Genomic DNA, 14,555 nt, shown 5'->3' on the forward strand with positions numbered 1-14,555 from the left:
AATACCCATTTGAGACCGACAACCAAAGCATCCTTTGGAGTTGGAATTAGACGCCATACTTTGTTTCTTTCAAACTCATTCAACTCATCTTGCATGGCTTGAACCCAGTCGGAATGATAAAGTGCTGAATTAACAGTCTTCGGTTCAACTTTGGAAACAAAGGAGTTGAACATGCAAAACTCTACTTGAGAAAAGAGTGCAGCTTGTTTCGCTTTGATATGAGAGCGAGTTAACACCTTTTCTGAAGATTCCCCAATAATTTGACTTTGTGGATGATCTTTGGTCCATTTAATAAGAGGTGGGTAATTTGGATCACAAGAGGGATCCAATTATGCATTGATTTCTTCTTCCAATTCAGATAGGGTATCATTATCATTGACATGTTTACTCTCCCCCTCGAATGATGATAGGAGTTCAACATCTGGATCAGAATGTTCCCCTTCGTTTGGACATTCAGTAGAGCCGGAAGATTGTGACACTGAGTTCTCCCCCTGGAATGAAGAACCTTGATCTTGTTGTGGAGACGGACCCTCCCCCTGGACAGAAGGACAGTCATTCAAAGGTTTGCTTATGTCTGGCCTTTCGGTTGCTTTAGGTTGATCATCAGCCATCTTTTGAGCAGCATCGTCAATGATTTGTCTTAGACTGTCAACCTTGTTGTCTTTAGCCTTTGATTCAGAATCAATTGCCTTTTGAGGCTCATCAAAAAGAAGCATATATTGCTCGAAAAGATTTGAAATGGAGGCTGTAACTTGACTAGTCTTTGGAAAAATTTCCTGCAATGAACCTTCGGCTGTCTTTATCTTCTTAACATAGCTATCGTCAAAAGTGACATAGTATGTTTCTTCAATCTTCTTAGAGCGCTTGTTTAGAACTCTATATGCCTTAGAATTCAGTGAGTAACCTAAGAATATTCCTTCGTCAGCCTTAGCATCAAACTTGTTTCGATTCTCTTTAGAGTTGAAGAATTTGCATCAGCCCAGAAATACATGGAAGAATTTCACATTCGGTTTGCGATTGTTCAAGATCTCATAAGGAGTTATAGAGAATCGCTTGTTTAGATATGATCTGTTCTGAGTATAACAAGCAGCAGCAATTGCATCAGCCCAGAAATACAAAGGCAAGGATGCGAACCATAACATCGTTCGAGCTGCTTCACACAGAGATCGGTTTCGCCTTTCAACGATACCATTTTGCTGTGGAGTATATGGGGCTGAGAAATTATGAGTCGTTCCCTTTTCAGCAAGAAAATCTTCAAAATCTTTGTTTTTGAATTCCAAGCCGTTGTTGCTTCTTACGTTACGAACAACTTTCCTCAGTTGAATTTCTACCTGTTTTATGAAGAGCTTGAGCTTTGGAGCAGCCTCAGATTTTTGCTTCAAGAAGAACACCCATGTGAATCGAGAGAAATCATCCACTATGACCATAATGTACTTGTTTCCACCAATGCTTTCAATGGAAGAGGGACCACACATATCGATGTGCGGTAACTCCAATGGTTCTATCACTTTTGTATTGATAATTGAGGGATGACTTTGTCTACTCTGCTTTCCCATTTCACAGGTTGCGCATAGATGTTCTTTGTCGAATTTGAGAACTGGAAGACCCCGAACATGATCTCCTAAAACCAGCTTGTTGATATCCTTGAAATTAAGATGAGAGAGTCTTCGATGCCATAACCAGCTGTCATCTGAGTGCGCCTTAGTGAGTAAGAAAACTGCTGGTTTACCTCGAATTGGGTTGAGGTTTAAAGGATACATTTCCCCTTTTCGCTTCGATTTCAGCAGAATGTTATTGGACTTCTTCTCAACAATCTCTAAGCCGTCATCATCAAACGAGACTTTCAATCCAGTCCCAACCACTAGTTGTGATACACTGATAAGGTTGTGCTGCAATCCTTCAACATATGCGACCTTTCTTATTGAGAAATCACCATTCGTAATCATACCGTAGCCTTTGATAGTCCCAAACGAGTTGTTGCCGTATTTCACTATTCCACCATTCTTGAGAGATCGAAACTCTCTCAGTTCTTCCTTTCTACCTGTCATGTGACGCGAGCAGCCACTATCAATATACCATTCTTCGTCAAACTGCTCGTCACGAATAACCTGCAAAAATCAAACAGATTTAGGAACCCAAAGAGTCTTGGGTCCTCGTGAGCTTTGTACAGAACAAGGATTCGTAAGAGAGATATCAACCAAATAAGTACGTTTAATCAAAGTTGTTTTATCTTTTCTTTTTATAGTAAAAACTTTAACTTTGTTTCTAGGTGAAGTTGCCAAATATGTGTATTGTACGTTTGCATATTTCCGATCAACATTATGCTGGATTGATGAATCCTTTGCATTTTCTGGACAAACTTTTTCTTTTCCTTTTTGATCATTCTGAGACTGAAGATGAGATTTGGAGAAATTAGATTTAGAAACAGAGTGAGTTCTTCGGTTATGGCCTTTTTGTGATTGAGGACCGAAACTCTCTTTTCGGTCAAGATGGTTCAGAGGACCGAAACCCTTCTGAGGACCGAAACCCTGCTTTCGGTTGGGTTCATACTTAGGACCGAAACCGTTCTGAGGACCGAAACTCTGCTTTCGGTTTGTTTCGCCATTAGTGCGAGTGGAAGAATTGTCGATTCCTGCCTCTTTTTGCTTAGAAGGTTTTTCGTAGCGAACATAGTTGGGATTTTGAGAATGCCAGAACTGCTTCCTTTCAGTAAGGTTTTTCTTGTACCTCACATTCCTTTGATGCTTTCGATCTTTCACCTGTTTTGGATTTCTGTGAATATTAGCCCTTTTTTCAGATGCTTGAGCATAAGCTGCGCTTTTAAGAGAGGAGGTTTCGCCTGAGACTGCGACTAGTCCAGTTGAAGGGCTTTTGGTGCCACTTGTGCTAGGCTCATCAAAACGAGTAGGATCATTGACAGGTTCGGCTACATATCTTCCTTTCACTCTCCATGAAGTTTTCTGTGACAAGCCTACTGTTTCATCAGCGTTGTCAATGGGTGCTGACCAGAAAAATTCATCACAGCCTTCAGCATTATCTTCTGTTACTATTGCAGTCAGTTCGGCTGTTTGTTGCTGTGTAACTCCATCTACTTTGTATACCTGAATTGGAGTAGTTTGGACCTTTTGATATACGACGGCCTTTTCCTTGAGAATTTTGGTCTTGTCTTTCAAGAAACGGGCGAACTCAACAGAGTTTTCAGAAATCAGATTTTTGCGTGTTTCAGGTTCGCTTTTGACAAATTCAGAACAGTCCACCAAATCCTCTACAGAGATTTCACTCATATCATCATTCTCATTAAGTTCAGATGCATTTTCAACATCAATTTTATTTTCTGAACTTAGTTTGGCATTCAATGAGTCAAACTTCTGTACAGTTTCGGTTCTTAACTTCAATCTATCATTTTCGTCTAATAGATTTTTAAGCATGTCCTTATGGTCTTTGGACTTAATATAGGACTCAATTTTGTCAAGACCAATTTTGTATGCCGGTGAGACCTCATCAGAAGATACAACGCTTTCATAGTTAGACCTAATCAACTCTTTCTCCTTCTGCTCAATCCACATCCTCCTTTCCTCACTCTTCGACAATATCCTGCTAATTTGATCAGTCAGGTTAGAATTTGTGACACGGGTTTAGGTGAGACTACTACTTATACTTGAAAATTTAGATTTCAAGCTATTCAATTCCTTTTCATAGTTAGTTACAGGTATATTTAGAGAAGAGAGAATATTTTGTACCTTCCTGATCAACTCATCACATTCGTTGATCTGTGCATTGATAGGTTTTGCAGCAAAGCACATGTCCTCTCACTCCTTCTCTTCTTCCAGCCCACTATCTGTTGCATATCCCCTCATCTAAGATACACCTTCGGTCACCATTAAACACCTTCCTGCAGCAGGTTCTTCTTTCACCAGCATCGCCTTGCCATGAGTGGGTTTTCTTACTTCTTCATCCTCTGAATCCGTGGACCATACTTCCACGCCACCGAATTCATCATGGTTGCCTGTATCCTGTACAATTAAAGCATTCATAGTTTTATTGTTAGCAGCTGACTTTCTTTTCTTGATTTCCTCCAGTCGTCTCAGGAGGCTCGCTTCCTCATCATCCTCATCTATCTTTTCCGCTTTCTTTTTCAGCATGTAGTCTTTGGCAAAGTGATTCTTGCCTCCACAGTAATGGCAATCAAATCCTGAGTCTCCACCAATTTTCACTTCTTTCTTGGACTCTTCTGACTTCAATCCTATCTTCAGTTCCTCCTTAACCTTTTCAGCGCTGTAACTTCCCTGCCAGTTTCGGTTCTTGTTGGCTGGGAACTTTCTTTTAATGAACTTTCTAGGATTGGACACCATCAGGGCATACTCTTCACTGGTTAGATCGTAGTCGGCAAGATCCAATTCCTCTTCTTCTTCAACAGAACTTTTCCCTTTAGAAACAAGGGCTAACGAACCCAAACTAGAAACCACATTCGTTTCCTTAGACAGTGCACTTTCATGGGATTTCAAAATTCCCACCAGTTTCGCCAGAGAATACGATTTAAACTTTTCATGTGCTTTAACAGTGGATACGACAGCCATCCATTCAGGTCTTAGACCATTCATGAATGTAACCTTCTGTTTAATAACCTTCCTTTCGATCCCTTGCTTCATCATCTTACTTAAGAGGTGATTAAAGCGATCAAAAGCCTGAATCAATTTCTCTTCGGGCTTCTGTTTGAAATCACCAAATTCAGAAAGCAAAAGAGTTTGAATCGAATGTTCCAGATCTGCATCAGCGGAATACAATTCTTTTAGCCTGTCCCATATCTCTTTAGCCATAGCGCAAGAACTCACCAAACGGAACGTATCTGACTGCAAAGCAAACCTAATCATCCTCAAGGCCTTGATGTTACATTGAAACTTTTCCTTCTCATCTTGAGGAATATCTTTTACATCATTAACAAGCTGATTGTACTCCTTCTGAGTTTTGACAATCTTTGAGGAGCTTGAGTGAGCGAATGGGCCAACAGTGATTGCTTCCCAGATCAAGTACCCATTATCTTCCGATCCGATCACATAATCTTCAAAATGATGCGTCCAAACTTCATAATCTTGAGTATACAAGATTGGAATCCTTGTTGTTGAACCAATGCTGTTAGGGATGTTGATTGGATTGGTTTGAGAATCATCCATGGGCATTGTGATAGCGTTTGATCGATTACCTGTTTAAAGATCAGACTTGTAATTTTATCAATTAGAGTAAGATCGACGATTAATGAGATACGTCAATATGGAATGACGGCTCAATTAATATCAATCAATGCGGAATAAAACCCTAGTAACTTCTTCGACAGAAGAGATGTGTATGAATTACACAGTCTCCTGCTCTGATACCAATTGATGAGAATAAATCTCTAACCGATTAGATCTTTCACAGGTAAAAGATGAAGATCAAACAAAACAAACACAATAATATTATGAACACAGAATAGAATCAACGATATGCTTATGATTCAAATATAGTCATGCCTCAGCAGAGCTCGATGAAGAACTTCCACTGTAGAGGCGAGCTAGGGTTTACAAAACTTGTGTGAGAAAATAATAAAAACCTTAATAACAAAGACTGCATGCATGCAGCTTAAATACTAAACCCTAGAGAAAAACATGCACGGTTGGACAGGCCTAAACCGGCATCCAAAACTGGGCTAAGGACCGAGCCCATGACGCAACACTATAAGCCCAACACATCCAACTCGCCAAGTTTGCTCTTGCACTCGACGAGTTGGTGCCCCAGAATGCTGTTTTTCGAGTTTTTTTGGCTGGAATTGGACTAGGATCATTACCCTAAGCTGTTTTTGAACTTATAAACCTATTTTTGATGTGGTAATGATCATGCTTATCCAATTTAAAAGATAATTGTCAAAGTTTCATGTTTTCTATTAGTTTATATGGTTAGGCTAATTACATGAAATTTGTTTGATTTGAATTTTCTTGTTCTTATGAGTTTAATTTAGATCATTGACAAATTGGTTGATTTTCTTCTTAGAATTTTTGATCTAAATGATTTTGATGGATTCCATAACTTGTCCTCAAGTTATGGAAAATGAAAAGTTTTTCATTTAAATGGATCATTAAAAGTCATAGGTTATAGAAAAATGCAGATTCCTTTTCATAAATGGTTTATGGACTCCATAACTTGTCCTCAAGTTATGGATTTTCAAGAGTATTTTCTTTAAAACCTATATTAAACTCATAAGTTATGAATTTGAAAAGTTTTGACAAATTTCAAAACTTGCCCTTAAATTTTGGAATTTGTAAAGTTTCACCTTTTGAATACTTTAGTTCCAAACCCTAGAATTTTAAAAGTTTAAAATTCAACCCTTATACTAATATAATATTATAGGTTTAATATATATATATATATATATATATATATGTATGTATATGTATAATAGTAAAGTCAATCTTACCGTTAGTAAGCCTCATTCACGAAGCCGATCTATAAGGGGGTATAAAGTTACTGCCTATAAAATGGCAGTTTAATGGGTGTCCACTCTCACCCGCCACTTCCTTGACTGGTGGAGGGTCGTTAGCCGGACGGGTAGGACAGGACACTAATTCTCCCGTCATTAAAAGTATAATGATAAATATAAAGTAACTAAACTTTTATTAAATTCCCAATCTTAGTTACTTTAGGAAAAATGTGACTTTGGTGCTAACCCATGAAATTGCACTTTGCACCTTGTTAAGTCGTTAGCGGAGCGTGTGTGGTTAACTGGCGCACTAACCTGGGATAGACAGTGCGTGGCAAAGGGTAGCTTGATGTTAGTTATAAATCAATGCAGCGTGTGTGGTTAACCGGCACATTGATTAAGTGGTTGTAACATTGGGTGTACCTAGCTAATTTGCGTGGTTATTCACACCTTGTTTGTGATCCTCGGCATCCCAGTCACAAACTTGAAGGACACAATCGAGATTTAAACATGCCATTGAATTGTTCAATGAATCTCAAAAGATCTAGGAGTTTCAATCCACTTAAAAGCTAAAATTCTTTTTCGTTTTTTGTGGTGGAAATTAGTAAATCGGCATTACCTACCTTCAAATATTTTGCAATAGGATTACAGCATCCCTCTTCCAAATTGTAAAATATTGTGTTGGGTCTTAGCCTTAATATTTCATGTTGGGTGTTATATTAAAGACTAAAATCAACTAAACTTAAATTTCTCCCTTTATAGATGTCTAGTTCAGACAACTATAGTCTTCCTGAATCTTTTGAATAAACTTTCTTTATAAAGATGATTTTCCACAAGGCGATCAAGGTGAAAGATTAATCCCTTCTCCGTGCTGTAGTGGAACTTCACTTCCTCCACCTCCTCCAATAATTCTCCCTAACCCACAAGTTCTAGGTTACTCAAAGCCCTATTTGCAGGAAGGAAAGTTTGTATGTGCTCTCGTCTTGGAGATGAAGTTACATATTGACAAGTTGGGAGATTTGGGTGTCGAAGTCTCTAGGAAGTTGGCGGTTGACTGGGTTCTTTAATCACTTCCTAAGTCATATAGCGGGTTCTTTAAGGACTACTATGTGACAGACCACGACATGACCCTTATCGATCTTACCTATTTACTTGTTGCTGCTGAATCATAAATGATTTGGTGCACTGGTAAAGCAAATTTGATTGGAAGGTCTACTCCCCAAACTTCCATGGACATTGACAATGGTTACATTGGAAGTCCAGAAAAGCTTTCTCTTCCCAATGGAAAGGGATCGGTCATGGTCAAGTTATTTGACCAAATGGTAAAGAGAAAGGCTAAGTCTGAGCTAGTCCCGTGTACCATTCCAAACAGTCCACATGTTTCTGTTTCCAAGAGAAGGGGCATTGGTTGCGAAGCTGCCGTATTTACCTGAAAGATCCAAGGATGGTAAAGTCAAAACTTTTGACTATACTTCAGGTAAAATCCATTCTCTAACTCTATTAAAGTTCCTATTTGGAGATTCTTAATACATGATGTAATGTAATTTCATTTTGATGTTTTGAAGAATAGAAGAAATGAAAGGAAGCTTAAAGGAAGAGTATGTTGAGTCTGATCGTGAAGAGATGGATTTCGATTGCATGGTTCGATGATCAGATTTGTGAGATGCTGTTTAAGACTTAGATTGCTTAGGAATAGATAACAACATATTTTCACTTGTATTTGCATTGTAAGGATAAGTTTTCTGCAATTTTTATAAATAAAGAAAAATTTTGAAATTTATCTTATTTTTAAAATTTCCTTACAATGGCATTTGTGAAAAGATTGTTGCTTATATGTTTCCATTGATAGCAATACTCGAATATGAATTTGATTCTTTCGTTTCCTTTATGGTAGTGTCATAATTTACCAAATAAGGAAAGATTCTCATCACCTAAGTTTAAGTTGGAAACAAACTTGGAATCATGCAACTTGTATTGTGTGATGAATGAGAACCTTCATCTTTAGGAAATTAAGACTAATTCTTTGTTCACATGTTTATGTGAGTCAAGTGAAGGACTAGGGGATCGGGTACACTGGGTGTGCGCTGGTCAGGTCCACCACAGAGAACGATAAGACCATTCATCATGATTAACTAAAGTTTAGTAGATATGATTATGCTTACAAGTTTAAGTATAATTCTGAAACATTGGAAAAGTTTCAATGTATGGAAGAACGAATGAGAAGAAAGAAATTGGGCAGAAAGATAAAAGTTTCTCCAATTTGAAAAGATGAGAGAGTACTAGAGTATCGTGTTTTATGATCATCTTAATGATTATGAAAACCATGTCACAATTGATCCTCTAAGGATATCTTGGTGCATTTGTATGGCTGAGAAGAGGAATCGTGAATTGTTGAAATGGTTAAATCAACAAGATGAGTCATGCTTTGTTCCAAAACAAGTCTTAGAGTCATACTCCAAGATTGTGCCACGAGTGACATAATCTTAAGAAAGGTTTATAACACTTGTCAAATGTAGAGTAAAATGATTTCTACTCTTGTACATTTGAAATTGGTAAGTTGTGATGTTTTGGATAAGGACAAAGACCAACTAAGACCAATTGTGTGAAGTGTTTATATTGATAAGAATCCGCACTAACTCTTGAATATTTGTTTTGTCAATGAATGGTTCTTGACAGAGAATCTTATATGTCAAGAGGTCAGTAGGAGTCTTAAAGATCTTGAAAGTTTCAAGAACTAATCAAGGGTAAACCTATTGTTAGACACTAGCACACGACTTGAGGTTTGTAACCTATCGTGTTGACACATTCTTGTTTCTGTGCCCATTCCAGTTAAAGTTGACTATGCATGTGAGTTCTATATGATCTCAACTGTTTGCATAACAACTTGGAAGCAATGGTAGGCCCTTGTGCTGCCGAGTGGCAAGAAATTAAGATTGAACAAGTTCATTCCATATGGATTTGGATTTGTCACTAATCATGTCTTGTGATTATGGTTTTGATAATTTCACATGGATAGGAACACATACACCATAAAATCTAAGTGTCATAAGGTTTCTCTCCGATTCATGGAAATGATGGTGAGGAAACGCTTTCACTAAGTTGATTTTAAGTAGATAACAGTTATGATATTTGCATTCTCAAATTTGATTATGATTACGGCATACCTTTTCATAATTCGAATTGTGAGGAATGGCAAAAAGTCTAAACATTTGAGACTTATTACAGTAAGTTCTTAAATTGTTTAGACACACATGTGAGTTGTCTAAGGAAAGGTGTGTGAGTTCAAGAAGCCTAGATAAAGTCTTATCAAAGCAGTATCAAAAATTTGAACTTTGGTAATGAAAGTCAATAAGTATTTATTTCTAGAAGTCCAACTGATTTATGGGTACATGTCAAAGCTAGTGGGAGCATAAATGTTATGCTAGTAAAAGTAATGATTATTATGCTAGTGGGAGCATGATCAATTATGATGAATGTTGCAAGTTAGCAATGTTAATTATAGAAAATAAAAGATTCAATTTGCAAGTCGTAGGGTTTGAAAAGTCATTTTACTATAATTAAGGAAGAGCAATTCATACTTCATTTCAAATCTAAAAGCTTAGATTGAGATTTTAATCAGATGTAGTCAAATATATATCTGAATGTTATGTTGAATGTTATGTTGGAATGGTTCAACATAAGGAAATTTTATATATGGATGTGTTAATTGCGTTCTCAAAATTCGATTATGATTACGGCATCCCTTTGCATAATTCGAATAATGAGAACATGGCAAATAGAAATATTATAGCAAAAGACTGGTCAAGTATCATGTCTTTATGTAAGACATCGTGAATCGTATCCTATATGCTTCGGTATATGATCGATTACATGTGTTATAATATTCATCCATTCTAATTTTCCAAATGCCTAGGGCATTAAGAGGGAAAAAGGTCTAGAACTGGATATGACTATAATAGTTAAGCAATTATCGAGGACAATCTGAGGTTACCAAAGATTGGTTGCTCATGGACAGTTGGAAGTATATTTTAAAATTTTGAAAGGACCATATTGACATACTCTGAGAAGAGGTAGCTCTTGTTCAGAAGTGATGGTCAAAATGGGAATATGAAAATGTAACCATAAGTGGAAGTTATTCTTTAAATCTGTGTAAGATTAGAAACTTTTTATGCAAGAATGATGTTCAAAGGAATGTACTTTGAATTTGAGACTTTGCTTCCATAGAATTGTCTTGTAACAATCTCCAAAGGAATACTTTGTAATATCGTTGGTCAAGTCTCCAAGACTTTTGGTACCTAGACATTACAAAGGAATCATTGCATCATAGTTTAGAATCTAACACATTCTAGCAGTGACAAGAATTTGGAATTCTTACACTGGTGATAAAGATTTGGAATTGTGAAATAAGTTTCATTGAATATGTGTTCAATTGATCTATTTTACAAAGTAAGGACCATAGACAAACATAGCGTGCATGATTGGAGCATGGCATAGCTATTGTTTTAATTCAAGTATTAAGTTGATTATTTGAAACATTATACAATGAATAATTATTAATCAATATGACTCAAATGTTTTTGGGCCATATAGGATTAGTATTAATATTTTGTTTCACTTTGTATGTTTTTGACTTCCCGAATAACTACGTTGTTCAAACCATCCACAGTCGATCATACTTTGGAAGTAGGTATTGAGGCAAGACTGTCATGAATGGGTCTGTAGTTTGTCTAGGACAAGGTGGCTGCAGTGTTTATCAGTACTTCTGGAATAAAATTCGAGTATTGGATTCAACCCACGCTCATTTCAATCACTTCATGGATTTTATCACGAGTGATCATGAGACGATAATATCTTATATTCCTCAAACGGAGAGGTATATTTGCAGTTTACAAGTCGGTTGCACATTGATGATATGTAAACGCACCGGTAACTCGGTGTTATAAAACATATCATTGTGTGTGATTTGATGAGTAGATAGAGAAAGCATATGAGTCAAATTTTATCCATTTCTTTTACCCTTAGAGGGATAAAAGCGATATCTGTGGGCCCTTCGATGATTTAGTGATGACACCCCTAAGCGCTCGGCCGAGCCTGGACTGATTTGATTTGTTCAATTAGCCGGTCGTCATAAATCGGAAATCAAGAAACAACAGATGGACCAAGAGAATGATTATAATCCATGTCTCTGTCAATATGATATCTACAATGGAGGAATATATGATCCCTTATCTAATAGTCACGTCATTGACTACGTCAGAGTTCGACAGCGGCTTTTAAGAGCTACGATTGCTAGTCGGGATTTTGGAGTCGTACTTGCAATAATAGTTATTAGACTTATCCAAGTGGGAGACTGTTAGATTTGGTGTCTAAGCCCATAACTATAATTGGTATGTACTTGACCCGATGGTAGCATGGTCTATTTGGGTTCTATATCATCAGGACAATTTGTTAGGATGAACTTTTGAGAAGAGGTTATTTATGGCTTATTAATATATTATAAGTTCTAATATATTAATATGAAATCATATGATTTAATTAGTATTGATCAAGAATTAGTTTGGAATTAATTTAGTGATCAAAAGAGACTAATTAAATCAATGGGGACTAATTGTGTAAATTAGTTATATTTATATGTTGGGCTTATGATCCATGTTGGACAAAGTTTATGTATGGATACATAAAGAGTTAGGCTACATGAACCATGGATCATAAACCCATGGGTATAGATTAGGGTTAACCCATGGCCCTTGGAATCCCACATATAAATATATCACTCCATAGCCAAAATCATAAACTAATGTTCTTGGAGTTCATATGGACGGTTTTGGTGTATGAAGATTCTCTCTCAAAAATGTCATTCTTTGTCCATGGTTTGTTGTGATTCCACTTTAGGCATCCACACTATTGGTGTTAAGTTCTTAAAGGCCAAATACTCCAAGCCTTCCAACCACAACAAAAGGTATGTCATCTTGCTTGCTTTATTACCCTTGTATCAAAGTTTTGTATGCTAGTTAGGGTAATACCTTTGAAAGTTCAAGCTTAGATATATAATAGAGAAAACATACATCCAAGGTATTTAGGGTTTCATGTACACCTTACGAGTGTTAGAATGCTCAAAACCCATCACTCTAAACAATTCCCTCCTAATCAGCTCCCTCACAACCGTCTCCCGAGGCACCGAGCGGCTCTCGGAAATCTCCTTAACAACTTCCCCTACAACATCAGCTTCTGTAGGTAGTAGTCCTTCAGCTCGCATGACTCGCTGCAACTAAGTTATCAATGCATCCTTATCATCCATCTCCTTGTCACGTCTCCTCAATTGTTCCTCTAGGTTGACAATGATGATAGAACTCCCTACGTTGTGCTCGTAGTGTGCTGGTTGGCCGCACTCACTACGAATCTGTTGCAGCCGTAGTTGACGTTCATTCGTTGGGGTCTGGAAGATGAAAGGGTCACGCCTCCTTGCGTATTCTAGTTATCGCCTACTCCTCCCAATTCGTTATTTGCTGGCGTTCCAGACATTTTTCTGAATATAGGAAAACTTCATTTATTGCACAACACTGAGGAAGTTAAGGCAAGTAAGATTTAGGTAACTATTCTAACACTCTCAACACAAAACCTCCCCTCCCCCTTAAGATCCTAAAGCACCTAATTGAGCCAATCTATAATGTGAGTCTAAACACCGTCCTCTGTGTTTCGTTCGCTCACAACATGGATCTGATACCAACTTGTAACATCATGATTTTTCATCCAAAATTTTCTTTTTTCAAAACATCTTTTAACGGAAATATGTAATGGAATTCTCTTTATTAGCTTATTTGAAAAAATCACTTAAATATCAAAACAACCACTTTGAAAAGCTCCAAATTCATCAAATCAATATCATCATGTTATTAAAACCAAAATAGATAAAATCTCAACGATAAGACAAAGTGGTATCATCAATAATATTAAACTAATATAGCTACCCCAAAAGATATCCACCTTCTCCAAGGCCTCATATCATGCTACCTATTCCAATACACAGCAAATGACAAGCAAAGAAACAAGTGTCAACATAAGCTATGTGAGTCATCCATAGTAAAGTGTCATGGAACACACAAATCCCAAATGGGTCAAGCAACATCATATTACATGCAAACAAAACTCACATAGCCAGACATGACATAATATACATCACATAATCAACTAAATTTTGCTTTGTTATTATTTTTCTTCTTTGAGAGCTATTACAATTAGTTACTCTTCTTTATTCGTCTTTATAACTAATTACTACTTCATTCATCACTATAATATTATTAAATAATATTAATCTTCTTTTTCATCTTTATTAATTACCCTCCACTAGTCACCTTTGCAATTATTATAATAATACTTCCTACTTACGGGTCTAATTATTCGTTAGAAACCCCAAGGCAAATATTCCATTCACTACTAACGTGACCGGCACGACCCAATGCACTAAGGTGAGGCACGACTCTAACCTGTAACATTGCTCCCAGTTCGATGTGTTTGCTACTGCAATGTTTCATGTACATGTGTATGCATTGTCGCTAAGGACTGGTACAAGCAGTTCCAATTCCACCCTGTTACACCTCTTAAATCCCACATGATGTTTGTGCTGGCCCCATCACTTTGCCAACATCACTCCAGTCCACCTGCCGCAAGGACCATGTCCCAAGTGATTGTCTAGAAAAACAACTCAGCGTCTCTATTGACTTAAGCTCTTGCCCTATAGGGATCTTTCAACCCACTACGCCATCAAATAATACGTATTTGGTACATATCTATGTCTAGGTTGCTATTCTTTGCCCCACTAATGTATTCCCCTTTCAATTAACTTATTATTAAATCATCTTTTAAGGAATTACACATTCTACCTCCCTATGTAATCATGCATATTTATTAACATCTTTTTCTAGCAGACTACTTCACAAGTTCATCTCATGTAAAAATGCAAACTATTAGTTACAAGTTATAACATTTTACACCACATCCAATTTCCATGCATATTTCATCTTTATGGATAGCACCTCTCTGGCATGCTTTGTCCTAAATCATCAGAGACAAGTATTTCCCAGAAATCATCTCATTCTCACATCAC

Source organism: Lactuca virosa, chromosome 2 (assembly GCF_052849685.1).
Source record: "Lactuca virosa cultivar CGN04683 chromosome 2, Lactuca_virosa_CGN04683_v6, whole genome shotgun sequence".
Taxonomy (NCBI): Eukaryota; Viridiplantae; Streptophyta; class Magnoliopsida; order Asterales; family Asteraceae; genus Lactuca; species Lactuca virosa.